Source organism: Macrotis lagotis, chromosome 8 (assembly GCF_037893015.1).
Source record: "Macrotis lagotis isolate mMagLag1 chromosome 8, bilby.v1.9.chrom.fasta, whole genome shotgun sequence".
Taxonomy (NCBI): domain Eukaryota; kingdom Metazoa; phylum Chordata; class Mammalia; order Peramelemorphia; family Peramelidae; genus Macrotis; species Macrotis lagotis.
In genome coordinates, this window is record NC_133665.1 from 89690213 (window position 1) to 89713190 (window position 22978).

The window sequence follows — 22978 nt, forward strand, 5'->3', positions numbered from 1 at the left end:
GACACTCTCAAGGTCTTTCTGAAGGACTTCTGGATGTTTTTCAAGACCCAGACATTGTCAGACATGAGAGATACAAGCAAAGGACTGCCCAGCATCACCACATCAAAGAAGGCACTGTATATTATGAGGAAAGCAGAATTGCAGTAGTCCAAAAGAAATGGGAGATGTGTAAATTTAGAGATATCACCACTCCAATTATTCATATGAATTATTTGTGCTCATCCAATAGTAGAGCCTCCAAGCTCATATTGGTTTGATCAATCCAGTCAGATATACTCTACCTTAATCCCAACATAGTGCAGTTTTGCTTTTGCTTTTGATTTTATCTGTCTCTGATAACAAAGGACAATAATCACTTGGTTCTAGTACTGAGTACAGTTCTCTGAACTTGCAAAGGTACTGAATGAATATTTCTTGGTTTTGAACTCTGAAGGGCTACCTAGACTTTATAAATTTCTTGGGAAATTTTTTAAGATAAATTTTTTTCTTTTTGCTTTCTTTAAATGGTTATTTCTTGACTTGTCATTTATCTATTTCTTTTTTTTTAAATTTGTAATTTCACTATTTCTTTTTCTCTCTCTTCAGTAGTTTTCCTTGCATTTGAAATGAAATTTCCAAAGAGAAGGTATATTATGATCCGGGTAGAGGATAAGAGCTCATTGAGAGACATCTTTACACAGAAAAGGTTAGAGCTATTATTCACTGTCTTGGTCATCCCACGCTGGAAATACTGTTTTTAGCATGTTATTGCATTTTAAAAGGACTGATAAGTTGGTAAATATCCAGAAGAGAGCAGCCAGAATATTTAAGTATCTAAAGATCATGCCATATTAATATTAGTTGAAGGAACTAAGGAGATTTTTTTTTATTGGAAACTTAAAGAGGGACATCATAACAGTTAATGTGTGAATGGCTATCACATAAGAAGGAATTTAATTTGTTCAAGAAATGACCTCACAGGTCAGGACAAGAAACTTCCAAAAAGTGGAAGTTGCAAAGAGAAAATTTTAGTCTCAATGAATATTTATTAATTCTTTTGGTGTAGGAGCATATTATGTTGAAAAAATGCACAGTTTTCTGCAAGTTTTATTTGTTATTTATTTGTTTTAGATTCATTTATGGGATAGTTAGGAAGGATAATTGATAATTGATTCCTTGTGAAATTCATATTTTGGCCCAATTTTGGCACAAAATATTCAGCACTGGATCCTGTTGCCTTGCAAAAGTCAATAAAAACAAACAAATAAACAAACAAACAAACAAATAAATAAATAAAGTAAAAATATTCAGCACTGGGATGATAGAAAAAATTTTTTTCAGCACTGTAAGAGTTAATGACTTGCCAGGTCATTAATGTGCCAAACTAAGTTAAGGATACAAAGAAAGGCAAAAGATATTCTAAACCTTTAAGGAATTTACAATCGAATGGGAGAAGACAGCATGCAAAAGGACATAGAAAAGAATCAAAGAAAGAAGGTATTTTGTTTGTCTTTTCTTTTGAATAGGACCAAAGACCTTATAGGTATGAAATGGATTTCACTAAGTCAGGGTAGCACAAAGTTAACAGATTCAATCTCTGTAACTTCAGAGCTGTGTGGACCTCAGAGGTCATGTAGTCTGATCCCTTAATTTTATCGATAAAGAAAATGAAGTGGGGGCAGCGGTTAAATGATTTCCTTAAGGTCACACATGTAGAATTAGAATTGAACCCAGATCCTTTGACTGCTGAGGCAGGGTTCTTTCCTTTGTTCCAAATTAGAGAGTCTGTTATTAACAATTCATTAAGCACCTATTATATCTCAAGTACTAAGCTTAAAACTAGAGATGCAAAGAAAGTTAAAAGACAGTCCCTATCTTCAAGGAGTTCACTATCTCATCATGTCATTATTTTATCGATGAAGAAATTAAACCTACAGAGAATTCATCCAAGGACATATAAACAATATATAGAAAACTCATAACTTGAACCCAGGTCCTCTGACTCCAATTATTTCTACTAAATCATGTTTGCCTTGAAAGGTGTTCAGTTAAGCTTGAAGGGAGACCCACCAATAAAGGAGACAAAATGCCAAATTTGGTACCTAGGTCAGAACCTACAGTTAACTATAATATTGCTTTTGGGGTATATGTCTTTATGCTGAGAAAGATACACTATCCATAGATTGGTGGTGGAGTATTTGTTTTGCTTAATTTTCCATTATGTCCAAGGTATGCACAGAGACAAATAGTACTGTGAGTAGAACTGGGACTTAGGATCAGAAAGATCTTAGTTTGTATGTTTTCTTAGACACTTTTTAGCAAAGAAAAATATTGAAGAGAGAAAAGGAAATAGTGAAATGACAAATTAAAAAAAAGACATAGATGCCTATCTCTGTTTCCTCATCTTTAAAATCACTATAATATCATTTATGTCATGTTGTAAGGATCAAACATAAAGTTTTCTGAAAACATCAAAATGCTTTATTATTATTATTATTGAGTAGAACATCTAGTTGAAAGGGGCTTTAAATGTCTGAAAATAATTTTCAATTTTCAATATCCTCCTTAAAAATTGCTTTAATTATATATCTCCTAGGTCCTTTGGGATGGAGAAATTCTCTCTTAAGGAAAATCCTTCTCTATTTGGAAAAGTTCTAACTATCAAGAAGTTTTATCTTACATTAAACCTAAATCTGTCTTTTATCAATTTCTACCAAGTGCTTCTCATTTCTTACTCTTCAGTCAAATAGAAAAAAAAATCTAATCCCTTTCCCAAATGATAGTTTTTAAATATGATTCTCTACATACAACATCCATCCCTTTTCTATTTATTTGAGAGTTCCCTTATCTGATTGTTGTTGTTGAGTCATTTCAGTCATGTTGAAATCTTCATGAATCTATTTAAGATGTTCTTAACAAAGGTTCTGGAATGGTTTGCCATTTCCTTTTCCAGGTCATTTTATAGATGAAAAACCTGAAGCAAATAGAGTTAAATGACTTGACAAGAGTCACATAGTATCTGAGATCACATTTGAACTCAGGAAGACAAGTCTTCCTGACTTCAACTTTATAGTTCTAATCATTGGACCACCTAGCTCTCCCCTCCTCCTCCCAAATTATTATTTTGGGGGCTACTAATCATTTGCAAAAACCTGGATTGAAAGAGGGGGCAAAAGTACAGTTTTATCCCTTTACAATAGCATTAAGGGTTTCTAAGTGGGTAACATATACTGTCTCCAACAATTGGGAATTTGGTAAAGTTAACTAAATGAAGTGGGGGGTGGCGGTTAGGTTTGTATCTTTAGCCCTTATATGTAATAGATGTATAATGGGCCAAGTTATATTACTTTTTTTTTTAGGTTTTTTTTGCAAGGCAAATGGGGTTAAGTGTCTTGCCCAAGGCCACACAACAGGTAATTGTAATTATTAAGTGTCTGAGACCAGATTTGAACCCAGGTACTCCTGACTCCAAGACTGGTGCTTTATCCACTACACCACCTAGCCGCCCCTATATTACTTCTTTAACACTCAGTTATCTCATATTTAAAACGGTTCCTTCAATCTCAAACATTCAAATTCAATAAATCTGAAGACAGATGATTCTGTTGTACCAAGATAATATACTTCCTAGGAAACTGAAGGTCACCATCTTGTTCTCTCATGACTTTTATGGCCCTAAATGTTGTTCATAATGAACTAGAAAATCTACACCAAAATCAGGGAGCACTTCCAGCAAAACCGAGAGTCTCTCTTTTTTTTTCTACTACCACGATGAATGATGAACTTAACTAAATTTTAAGTTTTTTCAGATTAAGCTCAGATCTCTCTTATTTAGTTACAACTACACAGAAAACCCATATTTACAAAAAGGAGATAACTTGTCAACCATACAAATGACTATAAAATTCTCAAAAATACTCACTCTTCTCCAAACACAGTTTATTAGAAATTATTCTGTCTTTTAAGGTAATTAACCCATTCACCTATAATGTCAATACTATGATAATATCTTATGGATTGGAAAGGCTCTGGATCTAATAGACAGACTTGAGTTGGCTTAATATGCCCATACATTTTTTTTTCCTGTTCTTTCCACAAGAACCACCTGACTAAACCAATGTTTTATGTCTTTAACTGAAAAAAAAAAACTCAGTGTGTATGTAGGTAGGAGTTTACTGATGTACTGCCATCACAATGTTATTTCTGGTGATTGAAAGTTGCAATTAAACAACCATATTACTTCAGTACAAACTATGAAAACTGAGCATGCAGACAGAATTATTTTTATTATTATTAGTATTTGTTGTTGTTGTTGAGTCATTTCAGTCATATGTGATTTTTCATGGCCCCATTTGGGTTGTGTTTTTTTTTTTGTGCTGTTATTGCTGTTATAGGCTTTTGTTTGTTTTTTGTTATAGCAAAGATACCAGTTTGCCATTTCCTTCTCCAAGTCATTTTACAGTTGAGAAAACTGAGTCAAACAGGATTAAATGACTTGTCCAGGGCATATAGAATTAGAATTATTTTGCAGTCAAGAGAAGCTTATGACAAAATTAAACTGATACGTATTTATATGCACTATTGCATGCCTATGTTTAAATGATAAGTTTATATGAATAACTGTCATTTTAATTTTTATAGAATTACATTTTCAGCAACAATGGCATTGATATTGACAGTTTCTCCTGATGACTTTTTTTTTAGTTTTTTTTTAGGTTTTTGCAAGGCAAATGGGGTTAAGTGGCTTGTCCAAGGCCACACAGCTAGGCAAGTATTAAGTGTCTGAGACTGGATTTGAACCAAGGTACTCCTGACTCCAGGGCCTGTGCTTTATCCACTGTGCCACTTAGCTGCCCCTCCTGATGGCTTTTAACATGTAATAATCATCACCCACTCTCATACATAGACATATATAGGAGAAGACAATGAGCCTGGTCTTTACTTCTTGATAAGTAGGTTTGCCTTCCATACCTTGCTCTATTTTGCACCCCTAGTCTAAGGTTGACTCAGTCCTTTTCCTATGGCATTCATCCTCCAGATTCTTGAGAAGGTTCTCCACAGCATCCCAAATTTTAAAGGCCTTGTGCATCCTTAAATTATGAGTTATGAAGATATGAATTACTTGACCTGAGATGGCAGTATAATCATCAAGCAACAGAATGAGGAGACTTGTACAATATAAAGGAATTATGGATCCCCAGAATCTAGGAAACCTGAAATAGAAGAACAAGAGAGAAAAGTTAGAAGAGCTTGCAGACCATAGTTTAGTAGAGAGATTGATAGATTTGAAGTTATAGTTCAAACTGCTTTTTTTTATATTAGCTATGGGAACAAATCATTGTACTTCACTGGATTTCAGCTTCCCCAACTACAGAATGAAAGGATGAGACTAGATAACCAACAAGTTCCTTTCTATCTATACATCTATGATATTTGAATTGTAGCTATATAAACAATGCTTAATTCAATAAAGGATAGAACTTTTCATACATTGGTTAAAAGTAAAAAGAATTTACTCCAACAAAATCAACACAGCTAGAAAATTATAGAAACTTTCAGTTGGGAAGCAGTGTTCTCAAAAAATATCTCAGGATATGAAGGATTTAATACAAATACATAAGTACAAGAGTCATTTACCCAATAGATATGAAGGATATGAAGAGGAAGTTATGAAAAGAAGAAATGAAAGTTATCAACAAGCAAATGCATTTGTGATTCAATTCATAAAAAAGAGAAATGAAAATCAAAACAGCTCTTATATTTCACCTTTGTATTTCACCCTACCAAACTGACAATAAAATAATTATCATTAATATAATATTTTAAAGTTTGCAAAGAGTTTTTTTATATATTGTTTAATTTCCTCCCTACAATAGCACTGTGAAGTAGGCTATTATTATTCTATTTTACAGATGAGGAAATTGAGATTAAAATAAACTTTAAATTACTTGACCATGATCACATGACTAGTTTCTGAGGCAAGATTTGAATTCAGGTCTTTCTGATTCTAAGTCCAACCCTTTTCTCATTTATCTGATAAAATAATAAAAGAAGAAAATGTCAATGTTGGAATGATTGTGGAAAGGCAGATAAATTAATGCCTGCTGTGGTAAGGTTATGAATTGATCCAGTCATTCGGGAAAACAATTTAGAATTTTACTAGCAAAGTCACTAAACTATAGCCCAGTTTTATAACATTACCCTATAGATTTCAAATGGAAAGATATTATATATAGAAAAAAAAACAAAACCCAACCATAGCAGCACTTTTTTAATTGGAAGAAGTAGAAGGAAATTAGGTGACTTGATTAAGAAATAGATAAACAAATTATGGTAATTGAACATTATTTCTGTGCCAAATTAAATTACATGTTTGAAGATTTTGGAGAAACTTGGAGACCCTTGAATTGATACAAACTAAAGTATGCAGAACCAGGAGAATAATTTATATGATGATTTCAATAATGTAAAGAAAACAACTTTGAGAGACTTTAGAACTCTGATCAATGGAATTACATGTCATGACTTTAAAAGACTGAGGCATGCCTTCTCTTGGTAGAGAAGACATTATCATTCATTTTCAGATAGAGCCATTGTGTTAATTTGTTTTTCTTGTTTATATTACTTTCTATTGAGAGCACCTTCTATGGAGGTGGGGAGGAGAGAAGAAAGTCATTAGTAATAATAAAATATAAGAAAAAAGACCAAGTCAGACACGCTAATGTTCCTTCTAACTTAATACCTCCTGCTCTAAAATAATTAAGGTTCATTTGCGTACATACTAGATAAGGAAGAGAGAAGCAATATTAGCAACTGTCATTATGCATTTCCATGGTTTAGAAGGTTATATTGCTTCAATATGTCTTAAAAATATAATGATGCAATAAGCCCTGTGAGTGGGAGGTGTATATTGGGTAATGGATAATTGATTGTGCCTGGTCAGTGTTCAATTTTTTAATAGTAATAGTTCATATTTATATAACACTTTACAAAGTTATTACTGCAACAGCCCTGTAGGGTAGGTAATGCAAGCATTATTACCCCCATTTTATAGATGAGCAAATTAAGGCTTAGATATGTTACATGTTTTGCTCAAGGTCATGGTAGAAGCTGGGATTAAGCCTAGGTCTACTGACTCCAAGTGTTATGTGAGGCTGTGTCTCATCACTTTTTTTTTTCAGACAGAATATGAAATTAAGAATTTTCTGTTCTCATTTGGCTATAAACCTAGGCAAGATGGAATGAAATCCCAAGAGGCAGTAAGTCAGAATTAAATGGAACTCTTGGGAAAGGGGGTTACTATATTTTATAGGGAAGGCTACTATATTTTATAGGGAAGAAAAGAGGCTGACTAAGGAAAACTTGAGCATCAGCCACTGTTCTCTATCCTCTCCTGTTCAGAGAGCCATGCACCTAAGTTTTGGGATTTCTTGGCTCCACTTCTCTGCTGCCTCTCCCAAATGCCATCATTCCAAGGACTCAGATGATGAAAGATCGAAGAGGCTGAACACCAGAGTCAACATGAGTCAGTCTGCAAAAGGTCAAACTCATTAACAAAGCCCTGTTTTCAGTTAGCACAACACATTACGGCATCTCCTCCGTCTCACTCAGAGCTCCACTGACAATTTCTGTCCAGAATGAATGTCTTTTTTTTTTTTTTTTTTTTTCAGAAGAACACGATGTAAGTTGGTGCTTTCTGGAGACAACAGCAAGACTGAGATAAAAAAGACAATTCTTCCCCAAGCAACTTGCTTTGTTTTTTCTTCTTTATAAAGTCTGCTCTGCAATAACAGTGGAGACATGTTTATTTATTATTTTATCATTTCTCTTTTTTTTCCTGCTTCGACTGAAAGCAGTCAGGCTATAAAAGAGATCTTTTCCTCCATGTTACAAATGGAACCTATGGAAGGAAGCACAATGAAAACTCTGAGTAATCTTGTCAAAGAACTGAATGTAATAAGTCCAAACCAAAGACCATTAAAGGAAGGGCATCCTTGTTATTAAAGGAAAAGTATGCTTTGTTATTTAAAGAACTCTCAAGTGACTTCTTTCCAAAGGTTTCTAATTAGCTGTAATCCTGTTTTTATTTTCCCTTTATCATTTTAAGACCAGACAAGCAACATTTTTTTCCCATGAAAAGTCCATTCTGTGTTCTTTGAGCATGGTTTTCTTCCCCCATGTTGGAAGTCAGGTATCAATTTGGTTTCGTTCCCTTTATTGTGATTAACTCCTGCACGCTACTGTATAAAATAGGGTAGAGAAGGAATTACTGCTAAATGAGTTCTTAAAGTGAGTTGGTATAGTAAATATAGTAGAACTTGGATATAGACTAGAAAAAGGAGAAGAAAAGAGAGTGATTATATCATCTTGTATAGGAATTAGTAGAATCAGATTATCAGAGGCAAAAGATACCTGAGAAGTTAAAATGAGAATAACTGATGTTATATAGTACTTTATGAAGAGATTTATATATGACATCTCAACTGACCTTCATAGCAACTCTGTGGTACTGATAGTACAGATATTATTATTCTTTAAACTGAGTTAAGAGAGATTGAAGATCTGTCCAAGATTATACAGTTAGTAAACCAAAATTTATATCCAGGTGTTCATACAGAATTGAAAGCTAGAAAGAATCGTTTCAAATTCAAATAGAAAGGGATCCCTATAGGTGGCATAGTGACTTAGAAAACCACAAGTTAATGTTATCTATATTTTATTGTATGTTAATTTTGTTTAAAATTTTCCAATTACATTTTAATCTGGTTGTAAGTTTTGCAAGAGTGAGTTTGATACATCTATTAACCCTTTCATTTTACCGAAGAGGAAATCCTTTACTCTTTTCAGTATAACCAAAATGTCTTTTACTATTTTTTAATAGTTTCTCAATTGGTATTATATTATATAAAGGTTGGGTGAGAGATTCTGTAATCATTTTTTGACTAAATCCCATTTTCCAGAGCAAGTTTCTGGTTGTCCTCAAATCAATGGAATGCCACAAAATATACCTTAGTCAATTAACATTTATTACTGGGCTATATTCTGGAGATGCAAAGAAAAGTAAAAGACAGTCCTTATTCTTAATGATTTCACAGAAGTTGGAGCCTGAACTTTCAGCACCTTTATCAGATTGTCTTATTCCAGAGGATACTGGAAAAAACCAAGTAAGTATTCTAACTCTTGAAGTTCCACCCATATCATGCAATTTACCAAGTCTAGATGAAGTTAAACTACAATTAACATTAAAGAGACAACTGATAGTGAAAACAGTATTGAAAATTGAGCTAAATGTGAGTCCCAGCTTTGCTAATTTCACCAATTGGACCTTTGGCAAGTCACATTTTTCTGAGTTTTCACTCATGTTTCAAATGAGAGGGTTGGACAAAGTTCTAAGTTTCTTATGGTGGAGATTAATCCTATTAAATCTATTCTGAATAGAAATTAGTTTTTCATTGATTTGGAAGACACTTTAGCACTGTAAAATATTAGAATCATAATTGGAGTCCCAATCTAGTCTGATCACCAATTCAAGTCAAGATTCAGCATAATTATATTTGAAATAATTATTATTATGCAAATAACATCAAAAACCCATTTAGTGTTTTCTGGGTAGGCAAAAACTTGGAATGTATAGCAAAGTATTTAACTAAGACAGAATAATGAAATAATTAACAAGAGAAAAGTCAAGTATTAGATTTGTTCTTCAACTTTTCTCTGCTCTATATTCCATGTGATGAAGTAAATCTCCCAGAGACTTCTATCTCAGTGGAGAAGAGACAATAAATGAAGGGCTGCCACAAATTATGGAATAGGTACGAAAAATGGCATACATGAATATAATGGAAGGCTATTCTACCAAGGACCAAATAAGAAGAATTCAGAGGAACATGAGAAGAAATATAAAATGATGTAAAATGTAGTGAGTAGAAACAGGAAAATAATATATGCAATGACTACAACAATATTTTAGCAATAAGATGAAATTAAAAATATTATGCAATTATAATGATCAAGTTTGGCCCTGGGGAAAAGTTTAGAAAGTTTACCTCCCTCCCTTTATTGTAGAGATGGAGAATTATGGGTGTGGAATGTTGCAAAAGCAGTTGATAAGCTTATTTTACTGACTTGTTTTCTTTTCTTTTCTTCTTAAATCTTTATTATAATTGATAGTTTGCTGCAGAGGGGGTGGAGAGGGATAAATGAAGGAATAAATGTGATGACAAACTTAAGGCATCAATAAAACAACATAAATGAAATAAAATATATTTTTGGGGAGAAATTAAATAAAGATGGTAAGTATAAGTACCAGATTTTAGAGGGGGGAGATATCTGAAAGATCAACTATTCTCACCCTCTTTTTCTTTTCTTTCCTTTCCTTCTCCTTCCTCCACTTCACAATCCATTCCAATTCAACAACTATTTATAAAGCAGATACCAAGTCCAAGGTATTGTACTGGATTGGGAGATAAAAAGAAATGAAAAATTAAATATCCTTTGTCCTCAAGATTACTTTTTATTAATGTGACTATGACATGTAAACAGAAAAGTCAACACACAGATAATTTGAGAAGGGAGAGAACCTAGCATCTAATAAGTTTAGAAAATACTGAAACAGGAAGTCTTGAATAATTGTTATTATTTACAAATATCTATTTATTACCTACCATATACTAAGCACTGAAGATAGAAAGACAAAAGTGAAACAGTCCCTGCCCTCAAGGAGCTTATATTCTAACAGGGGAGACATGTACATAATCAACTATACATCAAATACAAAGTAATTATGATTTGGAGGGAATGATTAGGTAGGGATCTCAGAAAGGCTTCATGTAGAAGGTGAAGCTGGAGTGACATCTAGAAAGGAATTAGGTGAAGAAAGTGTTCATTCATGACATGGGACACAGAAGCCATCTTGAATGCACGATGATAAGAAATGGAATATTTTGTTTAAGGAACAGTAGATCATTTTGATTAGATGATGGAACTCAAAAAAGGGAGCAATGTATAAATAAGACCAGAAAGTTCATTTTTGACAGGTTGGCCTTAACTGATAAATTTAGGAGTTTATATTTTCCCCTAGAGATAATAAGAAGCCCCTAAATTTTCTTAAGCAGAGAAATGACAGGGGAATGACCTTGGAAGAAATTTAAGTCCCAAGAAATGAAGCCACCTACTCAAGGTGACATAGGCAGTAATAGTTTTGATAGTTTGAAACTCCAAATCATGATCTTTATATCATATTGAAAATAAAAGCAAGTAAAAAAAAATTGTCTGAGGACTCTGTGGAGGAAGCTGAGAAAATGCAAATGGTAAATTTCTTCAAGTCAGTATGTATTTCTTATGTTTTCAATCATTCTTTGTAGAGCCTAGAGTAGAGGAGACATTGAATAAATATGTGTATATCTGATTTAATGAACCTCAAACACTGCAAGTATTTTTGTTGTTGTTTAGTCATTTGTTTAGTCATTTTTCAGTTTTGTCTAATTCTTTGTCACCCCATTTATTTATTTTTTTTCTTTTAGCAGTGATACTGGAGTGATTTGCTATGAACTTCTCCAGCTCATTTTTTACAGATAATGAAACTGAAGGCAAATAGGGTTAAATGATTTGTCCGTGGTCATATAGCTACTAAGTATCTGAGACTGGATTTGAACTCAGGAAAATGAGTCTTCATAATTCCAAGGACAGTGACCAATTCCTGAAAATACTGGCTTAGGGACTCAGCATGTCAGAGTGGATAGAGTTCTAGACAAGGAACTAAAGAAACCAAAGTGAAACCTTAGTTCAAGTTCACTTATGCTATTACCTGTTCTGTCATCATTAACAAAATACTTCATCTCTCTCAGTTTCAGTAAAATTTGAGTAATAATACCCATAAAGATGGCTTTGCAAGGTTGTTTTGAGGCCCAAATGAAATAATACTTGTAAAGTACTTGGCAAAATTTATAGGGCCATAAAATAACAGTTATTACTAAGATGTAGAAGAGAAGTGACGTGGATTTTGACTTTAAGCAGTTTGCCTAAACACATTTAGTCCTTCTATTTAACTATCCTTGTGCGTATTTTTCCCTTTTTTGGAGAAAAGGAGTAGGGAAATCATAGGATTAAAGATGTAGAGTTGAAGGGAATTTGGGGTCACCTAGTCTAATAACTTATTTTGTTGATGAAAGTCCAAGGAATCTCTGACTTAAGTAAACAAAGTCACAAGTAGTAAACACCAAAGGTAGGATTTGAATCAACATCTTTTGATTCCAGAGTACCAGGCTACCTCCCTCCTCTTTGACATATATTATATAGAAATTATAACTAAGGACCTTCTCTACCTATGATAAGGACTTTAAAGAGTTTCAAAAGACCTCAGAAGTCATCTAGATCTGATCAAGAATCCATTCTACATTACTCAAAAACTGGTCCAACACCTTCCTCTTAAAGACATAGGAAAAGAAGAAATCTACTAACTTTTATGGAGAAAAAGAACTCTGAAATACTAGAACTTTAATCAATGTAATCATAAGACACATTTAGAAGACTTAAGATGAAATTCTAAGAGAAACATGTTTTCATGTATGAACAGTGTAAGAACATTTTTTCTGAATTATGATTGTTTATGATAATTTTTATTATTCATTTTATTTTTGTTTTTATTGAATGGGAGGAATCAATTAAAATGCATAAATGATACATTTTTTTAAGAATTGAGAGTGCTTCAAATACCTGAAGACTATCCTACCTTTACCATCCACAGTAAGTCTCTTTTCCAATCTGAATATTCCTATTTCCCTTAATCCTCACATAACTATTTGCCAGTCATTTCACCATTCTATTGACCTTCTTCTTGCCATTCAGTTTATCTGACTAAATGGGAAATGTATTCCTTCCCTTTACCTAAAGGCAAGCTAGATTATAAGATCCTAGCTCAAAAAAAAAAGTTATGACAGGAAACAGTCTTGAGGATCATATGATCAGTGTGACCCAAGGGAGCCAGAGTGAGAAATACTTTCAAGAAATTACAAATTAAAGCTTAGTCACTAGTTCTGAGCAGACCTAGCTGTGAATATGTGGATATGAGGAATAATCAGGAAATAACTGAACTTTTAAAATTAGAATAGGTGGCAGATGACTTAAAGCTTCTATTTAATAATACATCTGGCAGATATACAAAAAGTCCATCCAAAATGGCATATCGATAGTCCAATTTTCTAGACACCTAGCTTTATTCTAAAAAAGGATCTTTATCATTGCGGTATTATTTTTCTCCAAGGAATTTCTAAAGTTTGAAGCCATATCCTTTTTGTGTGTCATAACCCTTTTAATGTAAGATGAAGCTTCTAAACCCCTTTTCAGAATATTTTTAAATGCAGAAGATAAAATAACATGACAGGGAAACTAACTGCATGTGAATTGAAGATGTATGATTTTCCCTCTCCCAATTCATGTGTCCCCTGAAATTTTTCTATGTACCAGGTCCCTCTTCCAGGCAATCCTATTAAGATCTTTATTTTAAAAATTATATAAATATTTAAAGAATAAAAAGCAACAGAATTAACTGAACCACAGAGGTTTTAGCCACAATTAAAGATGTGGTAATAAAAGTTCATCTTGCAAGTGGTACCATCAGAGACACTAACAAAAGATTACTTCAATGTCTGTATTGAATTGTCTGTATTGAATTGTCTGTATTGGAAAAGATGAGTGTAACTAAGACTTAAGATTCTACCCTTGATCATATTAGCTTATGGCTTATTCTGTTAGAATATAAAGTGGGAATGATGTCTATAAAGTTTTCACTGGACTTAAGGGGATGAAAAATAAATCCTTTTTTGAAAAAAAAGGAAGAATATTTCTATTTATGTCAGAAGAACAGCATGATATAGTACTGAGGATATCAGGAATATCTAGGTTCAAACACTGCTTTTAATATTAGTTATGAGTAAGGACCTTAAACTTCTGAGATTCCATTTCCTCAATGGTAAAATGAGGCTAATAATAATACCTTTTAGTGTTTTCCTCACAGGATATTTGGGAAGAACAAATGACATTGAGGAATGACAAAATAAAACGATATTTTAATTTGTATTCCTCTGGCCTAAAAACCTATATTCTGTTACTCAGGAAATCTTTCTGAATGATATTGATGCTGTCATTCATATTTAGAAATTGTTTTTGGTTGGAATAATGAAAGTGGGAGGGCATCATAACTGGGAATTGAGTGAAAGGATTGCATTTTCCATTTGGTAAGCTGAATTGCCCCATGAGGGCAATCAGGACAAGAAGAAACTTCAAGAGATCAAATTCTTTTAATAATACTACTTAAACGTAACAGAATATTTCTGCACCAAAGGAAATTATGAAAGCTGATTTCAAAGAATCATGAGTAGTATCAACTGATGGAGAGTGAAATAAGAAGAATCAGAAGAATTTAAAGTGGTACAACAATGTAAAGAAAAACAGCTTTGAAAATAATGAATACACAACTAAATCTCCAGAAGAACTATTATACTCCTTTGGACAGAAGGGATGGACACAAGATGGAAAATGAGCCTACATTGCTAGACATGGACTAATTTTGATTATTTTACTATTCTCCCCCCCTCCCCCCTTTTTGTGTTTTTTATTGAGAGAAAGAAAGAGTAATAGTAATAGTAAAAGATGAAGTTATTAATAACACAATTAATAATGTAATAATAGTAAGATAAAGGATCATTGTAATATTTTTGATTCATACAAGGTAAATTCAAACTGGTAACATGATAAGCAGAACTGTTTTGAAATGAAAGCATAAAATTATACTTCATGCAAGTACTATGAGGCAGAATTCATTTTTTCATATATAGTTTTTTGAATGTTTTAATTTATGTATAGTTCTCTTTATGATATTTAAACTTAGTAATACATTTTAAAAAGTTATAATTTTTAAAAAAGAGATAAAATTCTTGAAGGGAAATCCAGTTGAAAGAACTGGCAATGTTTGGGCACATGAAGAGAAAGCATAAGGGTGTTCACAGAGCTGTCTTTGAAGGACATTCATGGGGAAGATGTATTAATTAGCCTTGTCCTCTTGTCCCCAGAGGGTAAAATGAAGAATAGGGGTGGAGGTTATAGAGGAGAAGATCTTGGTCTTGATGTGTTTATAAGAGAAAGTTTCCTAATAATTAAGAATTATCTATAAGTGTAACTGAATGACTTGGAGGTAGTAGATTTCTCCCAGGGGAGGAGATCAAGTGCAATGATTGTTTTGGTGGAGAAAATTGTTGAAAAGTTTCTTGGTTAGACTCAGGTTGGGCTGTGGTCCTGGAGGCCTCATTTAGCTCTGAGATCTGGTGATCTGGTTATACTCCCTGGATGAATAATGAAGGGGGTGGGGAGGGGAAACAGGGAGACATGCCTGTTCATCTTTTCCTGGTTTCTAACAAATTGACATTTTTTTTCTTACTTAGAGCCTGTTGAAAACATTTTGCAGGAAAGAAAGCCTTTGGTGATTTATAGTCTTTTACTGACTCTCAGCCAAAAGGATTGCTATGCTGAAGAAATATACAGGAGGTATACTTATGTGGGAAAACCCTGATACAGCTTTGGTTAAGCTTTGGGTTAAAGCTCTTCCCCTGTGTATGCAGAGAGATATGTGTGTGTGTGTATCTTTTAAATTGTGGCATCCTAAGTCTATAAATAGTGTATTTTCCTTGGTTCCGAAAATCAGGATTATAGTGGGATTCTTCTATAGGTATATGTCTAGAGACATAGAAATACCCTTTAAATAAATAAGTAATTATATAGTATACATACACATATGTATATATGTACACACACACACTCTCTCACACACACATGCATAAACTAAATTATTCAGTCTTCTTAATAGAAAGCCTTCAACTCTAACCATTAGACTTTTTATTAAGTGACCTCCTTTCCCCACTCTATCTGTTATAAATCTAGGAACTTTTGACCTCTGTCTTTATCCTCATAGCCTCTAAACTAAATAAACAAACATAGAAACTGCATATTAACTCTATTGCCTTTGGGGATAGGAAAGCATGGAACTGGAACCCACCATCAAGGCCTGGTTTATAAAAATTAGATCAGAAAGTCTGTATCACTCCAAAACCATTAAATGGACTATGTGAAGGTGTTAGGCACATGTCTAGTCCCTTCCTAGGGAACAGACTGCTCTCCTTCAGTCCTCATGGACCAAGTTGTACCAGTCCCTTAACTGTTTGCTGCTGAAGGGAGGGAGATTGAGCATGCCATGGCTGCTCCAGTGCTTGTGGGGTTTGCTATCTGTGGCCTCATCAGTCTGGCAAGCCCTGTGGTTTTGCTGACTAACCCCAGTTCTATCCTGGAAGGGGTGGCACGTGTATGCTGTTCCTCAGATGGATATGCCTACAGCATGTCCCCGGGATCCTGAAGTCAGCAAAACCTCAGAGTCTGCCATGCCAAGGTGTCTTAAGCAGAGATTCCCTCCCTGCTGACGCTGCCTTTTAAATATTCATTCTGCAGTTTGAATACTGGGACTTTGTCCCAGTTCCAGGACCTTGCTGGGATAACCCTGCTCATTACCCACGATGGGGGGCAAAGCTAGATTGACTCTGCCTAAGGAAAGGGAAGTCCAGGACTGAGATAACTGTTTACTGGTCTCTAGGAAACTTCAGGGCAGAGTTGGCATCTAAACTAAACTTTGTATTTTCTTCAATGCTTGACAGAGAGCTTTCCAAACATTAGGATTTTAAGAAATATTTAATATAAGAACCAATGCACTTATCAGGTATAATTCTCTATTATTGAGATCTATTTGTCTGTGGTCTGACATCATGGTACAGTGAGAAAAAACACTGGATTTGGAATCAGAAGACTTGGGTTCAAAGTAAGGTTCATCTTCTTTATGACACTTGTGGGGCTAATTACTAAGTACTTAGTACTGGATCTTACTTTCCTTTTCTAAAATTCAGAGCATTGGATTAGCTCTAAACTTATGATCCTATCATCTAAGACCCCTTTCAGTTCTGATTATCTGATTCATGATTCTTATCCCCCCCCACTAGGTCATAAGAGCCATGAGGACAGTTTATAATTTATTTAAATATTATATCTCTTCTAGCTTAACAAAGTGATCTGCACATGGTAGACCCTTAATAAATGTTTAATGGTAACTTGAATTCAAATAGTTTAGGAGAGTAACAAACACCACTGCCTCATTTGATAGTTTGGGTGAAATTATTTTTTACTTAAATCATCCAGAATACTGCTGTAATGATCTGCTTTATTTAACAGATAGTTGCAACAGGATTTAAATCATTTAAAAAAATTTTGCCATGGAAATAGTGTCAGGAACATGATCCCTTGCCCCTCCCCCCCCCCCAATATTTGATCATTCTCATGAAAATGGTTTTAGTTACTTGAGATCTCAAGTTGACTTAAGCCAAAACCAGTCTCCAAGTCCTTGGCACACTCTCTGGTTAGTTAAATATTGAGCCCCTTTTCCATAAAAGAGAGTAAGTATGGGTATGTAATGCCTGTAAAAAAATTATGGGCCAGAGACCCGCCTTTATTTACTAGCTACAAAAGAGAATTATCTGCTAGGCGTCTTAACAATATTTCATTGTGATTTTTGTACCTCTAAAGAGGAAGAGGGGAAAAAGTCAACCTCTTAGAACTCTGACTTGGCAGCCCTTGCTATTTGAGTTTTGTTAAAGTTTAATATTTGTCCAACTAGCTTCTCAAATCAGGACTTCCATCTTCATTCAGGTAGGCAGTGGGCAAGTCTCAGTTATCTCTGAGCCAATTCCAGAAGGTATCAAATACCAATGCATCATCACCCCTGAGCAGGTGAAATGACAATATTGCTTAGAGGATTATGGAAATTACAATTGAGAGAGACCTTAGAAATCATTTCAAAAGAGTTAACTTATGCCTATAAGGAGAAGTGACTTGTCCATAGTCACTTAGGTTAGTGTTTGATAAATAAACAACTGAATTCTAAAGGGAAAAGGGGAAAACAAGTCCTAGGATTTTGTTCAATACAAATTAATTAAATATTGACTATATGTAGATGTGAATCATTATGCATATAAATAAAGATATACATCTATCTATCTATCTATCTATCTATCTATCTATCTATCTATCTATCTATCTATCCAACCCTCCTTTCATCCATCCATCCATCCATCCATGTATCCATCCACATAGTGTATCTATGTATCTGTCTATCTAAATATATGCAAATATATTCATGTATACATGCATATACAAACTTATGAAAATATACATATACACATGTACATGTGTACACATGCACACACATGTAGATACATATATATGTATATACAGGTACAGTAGATGGAGTGCTAGACTAGGAGTCAGGGAGACATGAGTTCAAATCTAGTCTTAGATAATTACTAACTGTGTGGTCCTGAGTCATTTACTTCTTTTTGCCTCAGTTTACTAAACTGTAAAATGAGGAAAATAATAGTATTTACCTCCCAGGGTTGTTGTGAGGATCAAATGAAATAGTAATTTTAAAATGCTTATGACAATTGTTGGCACATATTAAGGGCTATATAAATGTTAACTATTGATAACAACATAGCAATAATAATAATAATAATTATTATTATTATTATATGATTCTAAGGGATTCATTGAATAAGCCTGTTGTTCTATTTGTTCTTCCATGTAGTCCTATAGTCTAAAGATAATGAGATTACAATGATAACAGCTTTCACCGATAGAAACATTTCTTCTCTTCAGAACTCAGAAAGCAATAGGTAGCAATGGACAAATGTATATTAATGTGTGAGAGTGTGTGCGTGTGCGTGCGTGTGTGTGTGTGTGTGTGTGTGTGTGTGTTGGTGGGTGTGGGTATATGAGTGAGTATGTGGTGTTAGGAGAAATGTAGGGGGAAAGAATTTTGTTTTTCTCCTATATGGGCTCAAACCTGTCTGTAAACTGGTAAACTTGTCATCAAAAGACTCAGTAGGAGTTTTACTTCTGTAAAGATCAGAGGATCTAACCCTACGCATTTCTAGGTCTGGCTTCTCCACTTTTGTTTTTGTTTTGTGGAGGGAACAAGTGATTAAATCCTGGAGAAAACCAACTATTACAGGTCCAAGATAAGAAGGCACTAGCAAGATGCCATTTATTTATGCCTGGAGCACTCAGGGGGACGTGGGTTTAGAGAGTTTTTTTTTCCCTAGTAATGCAGATGAATTATACGATCCTTTTGTAAAAAGTTAAAAATAAATGTAAAGAGAATACTAGATTAGGAGAGAGAAGACCCGAGTTCCATTTCCTATTCACTGAGTGACTTTGGGCCAGTCATTTACCTTCCTCTGACTCTCAGTTTTCTCATATACAAAACAAACAATGGTATTTCTCTTTCTGATCTCACATGGTTGGAGAGAAGATCAAAAGTGATAATAGCTATGAAAGCTCTTTGAAAACTGAGCACTGTACAAAGATAAAGGACTTTTATTACCAAATTATGGTGAGAAGCCAGTCCCTCTTGTGATTAATTTGCAATAGGGCTTAAGTCTGGAGTCATGGAAAAAACAATTCTTTAACTGTGTGGTAACTTGTCCTTCATTTTTGAAGAGGATCAATGGCATCTTGGGATTATGTCTTGACTTGTGAGTGATTTGAATTTAAGTGAGGCGGAATTGCACAAAGTTATCAGTCACACTTTCTTTTCCAGCCATAGAAGTCCAGTGGCAGGACAAAAGTCAAGATGATTGGTCATGGTCTGGGCTGTATGGATGACTTTGGTGCCTTCAATGTATGACCAACCTCTAAGAGCTCCACAGTGACCACTTCAGTCCCCTTCGTGACCTTTGGAACAGATTGTTCTCATCTAACCCTTTTGCTGGGGTAGGGGACGTGGGGTCTCTCATGCTTGAAGTCAACTCCTCTCTGACTTATCAAAGAGTCTGAATCCTACCAGCTAGTCTCAACTTGGTTCAGTCACCTGCCAAGACTGTCTAGCCAGGTAAGCATGTTTTTAGAAGCAATGAACCTTATGGTTCATCTATTCAGACTACTTGAAAAACCACATTTTGTACATTGCATTTGGAACAAAATCATATCACTCTATCTTCTCACAGGTCACCTCAATTTACCAATGACCTACAAGACATGAAAAAACTGGGTGGAGCACTGAATACAAATCATATTCATACCTTTGTGGAATGAATTGATTGCAGCAGTAAGAACTTTTGAAATCCTGGGGGTGAAACATCCGGTGTCTATAGCAGGGATAATTACTAATCCCTCTAATTGAAGGGATTCATATACACTCCAAAAATCCTAGTTCCTGGTGCTCCTGGATTCTCAGGAAGTGGTTGTGGTTAGCATCACCATTCCCCATTTGCATTTTCTATGTGACTTTTATGTAGCAATGTATTTAGACATATTTGTATTTTGCTCCCCAGGAGGGACCTTTCCAAAGATACAATGTCTTGATCCTTTTCATCTTTCTGAGCTGTAATGTGTCAAGGAATGCTTTGAAGACCATGAAAATCTCCTTAAAGAGATAGTTTAAAATTGTACATTGATTTGGGATAATGAATGATAAGTCTATATCCTATTTTAAGGTACGTAAAATACTTTTCCTATAGCATCTAATTTGATTCACTCATTGATACTCTAAACACACCTGATTTTATAGATGAGAAATAAACATACCTGTTTTTATAGATGAGAAAACTGGTTCTAAGAGTGGCTAAGTGACTTGTCCATGGTCACATAACTAGTAAATATCATGGGAAGGTGATTTCTCAGTCCTGATTTGTCCAGTGCTAAGTTATACTATCTTCAGATAGATAGCAATATTCCTTGATTATAAAAATTCCTTATATGAATGACCCAAAGGGATGATTTTCTTAAAATAATAGAAAAATCAAGTATTCTCTATATAACTTTGATCCTAATTATATACCAGGACTGGTTTTAGTGTCTGGTAATACAAGGTGAAAAGCTCCAATAAAAGTTTAAGAGTTTAGGGAATATATAAATGGGGCCTGGGATGGATTATGGGAAGCAGAGGATCTTTGGACCTCTCTTTCCTGTAAGATTTACCAAAGTCTCAGCTAACTTTAAGACATGCAAGGGTATTTTTACTGCCTTTCAGATTCAGGGTAAAGTCCAGATCCTTAATGAAATTCAATGTGTACCTATATCATTACAATGGAGGTTTCGATAGTAATTACCTTCAATAGTTCTCCTCCCCAGCAAAAAAAAAAAAATGAATCCCTAATTCAATAGTGAGCAAAGGTACAGACTAGACTAGGGCAGCTTTCTTATTTTTCCAAATTCATTGTATTTGGCAGCAGCAAATGTTATAAGTGCCTACTATATGTAAGGCACTATCCTAAAATACTGCAAAAACACAAATTCCTGTTCTCAGAATGCTTATAGTTATATTACTGATTTTGTAAATATTCAGTTAACTGAATCATCTGGTTCTTCATTTTAAAATTCCATATTCGAATCTCTTCAACCCAAGGAATATTTAGTTTAAACACAACTGTTTTTTTTAGGTTTTTTTTTTTTTTGCAAGGCAAATGGGGTTAAGTGGCTTGCCCAAGGCCACACAGCTAGGTAATTATTAAGTGTCTGAGACTCGACCTGAACTCAGGTACTCCTGACTCCAAGGCCCGTGCTCTATCCACTGTGCCACCTAGCCACCCCAAGAGCAGTTTTGATTCAATTTAACTGTGAACTCATATGTGATACAATAATAATAAGATGTACTTACAAAATGCTTTGGGTTCATATTTTTTCTGATCCTCTTGACAATAATGTAAGGTAGGTGCCTGTTTTACAGTTGAGGAAACTGAGAATCAGGCTGGTTAAGTGACTTCTCTATCATTAAGGAGTTTGTAAATGTAAGAGGCAGGATTTGAACATGGGTCTTCCTGGTTCTAAGCCAAATACTTGAACCACTAAGGCATGCTGTCCAGAGAATAATTAGAACAATCTTTAGTCATAACCTGTGACATGGGACTCTGTTTCATTTGAATCTTGGACTAGTGCAGAGAGATTCAAGGTTGAGGCAGAGAGGCAGGTCTTTAGAAAACAAAATGATGTCACTTTTAAAGCTCAAGAAATCAGGAAACCCACCCTTCTCTCTAACCTGGTAAAAGAAAACTAAACCAAACCAAACCTCAGTTTGAGCATCTTGTGCATTACAGGGGCAATAGGTAGGTAAGAGTATACTCTTTCATGTACTAGTCTGTTTATTGGACAATGCTAAACCTGTTTTTCTTTTTCTAAGTACCACAACAAAAGATGGAGGATGGGGGTGGGAATAAAGTTGATGGAATCCTTAAGGTATGTGCCATTGCCATCAAATAGGATAATCATAAAAATACTTCTTTAAGTTTGATGGCATGTGTCTCCTTTAAACATGAATTTATATGTTTTTTTTCTTTAATGTTTTACATAGTAAGAAATATGGTAAAAAATAAAACTGAAGTTCCATTGGAATCGATTGGAGTCAGGATTTCAGGAAGTATGTGTGTATTGTTGGGTTTGTGGGAGAGTGGGGAAAGTGAATTTAATTCCTGCAGACTTGGAGTTATAACAGATTGCCTCTTATTTCTCTTTTCCTTACAAAAGAGGGAACAAATCAATGCCACCCATCAGTGGTCTGATTCAGGATCTGATATGTTGTCAGTAGGTGCTAATAGGTCTCATCTTTTCTTGCATCCCTTTGAAAGTGGTTTATAAATTTCTGAAAAATGAGAAGACATATGCTTTCATGAAAAGACAGCTGGTCTTAGACTGAGAGAAAAAAAGAGAACACATTCCTTAGGTAGTAATAAAAGTATGGAAAGAGTATGAGTTTGATGTATGACACATACCTTGCCATTTGGATTATGAAAGGTAGAAGGATGAAAACAAACAAAAAACAAAATGTGCATCTGTTGTGTTTGTGTGTGTGTGTGTGTGTGAGATTTTGATCATTTTCAAATTGTAGTTTACATTTCTCAGGAGGCCAGAAGTTTTA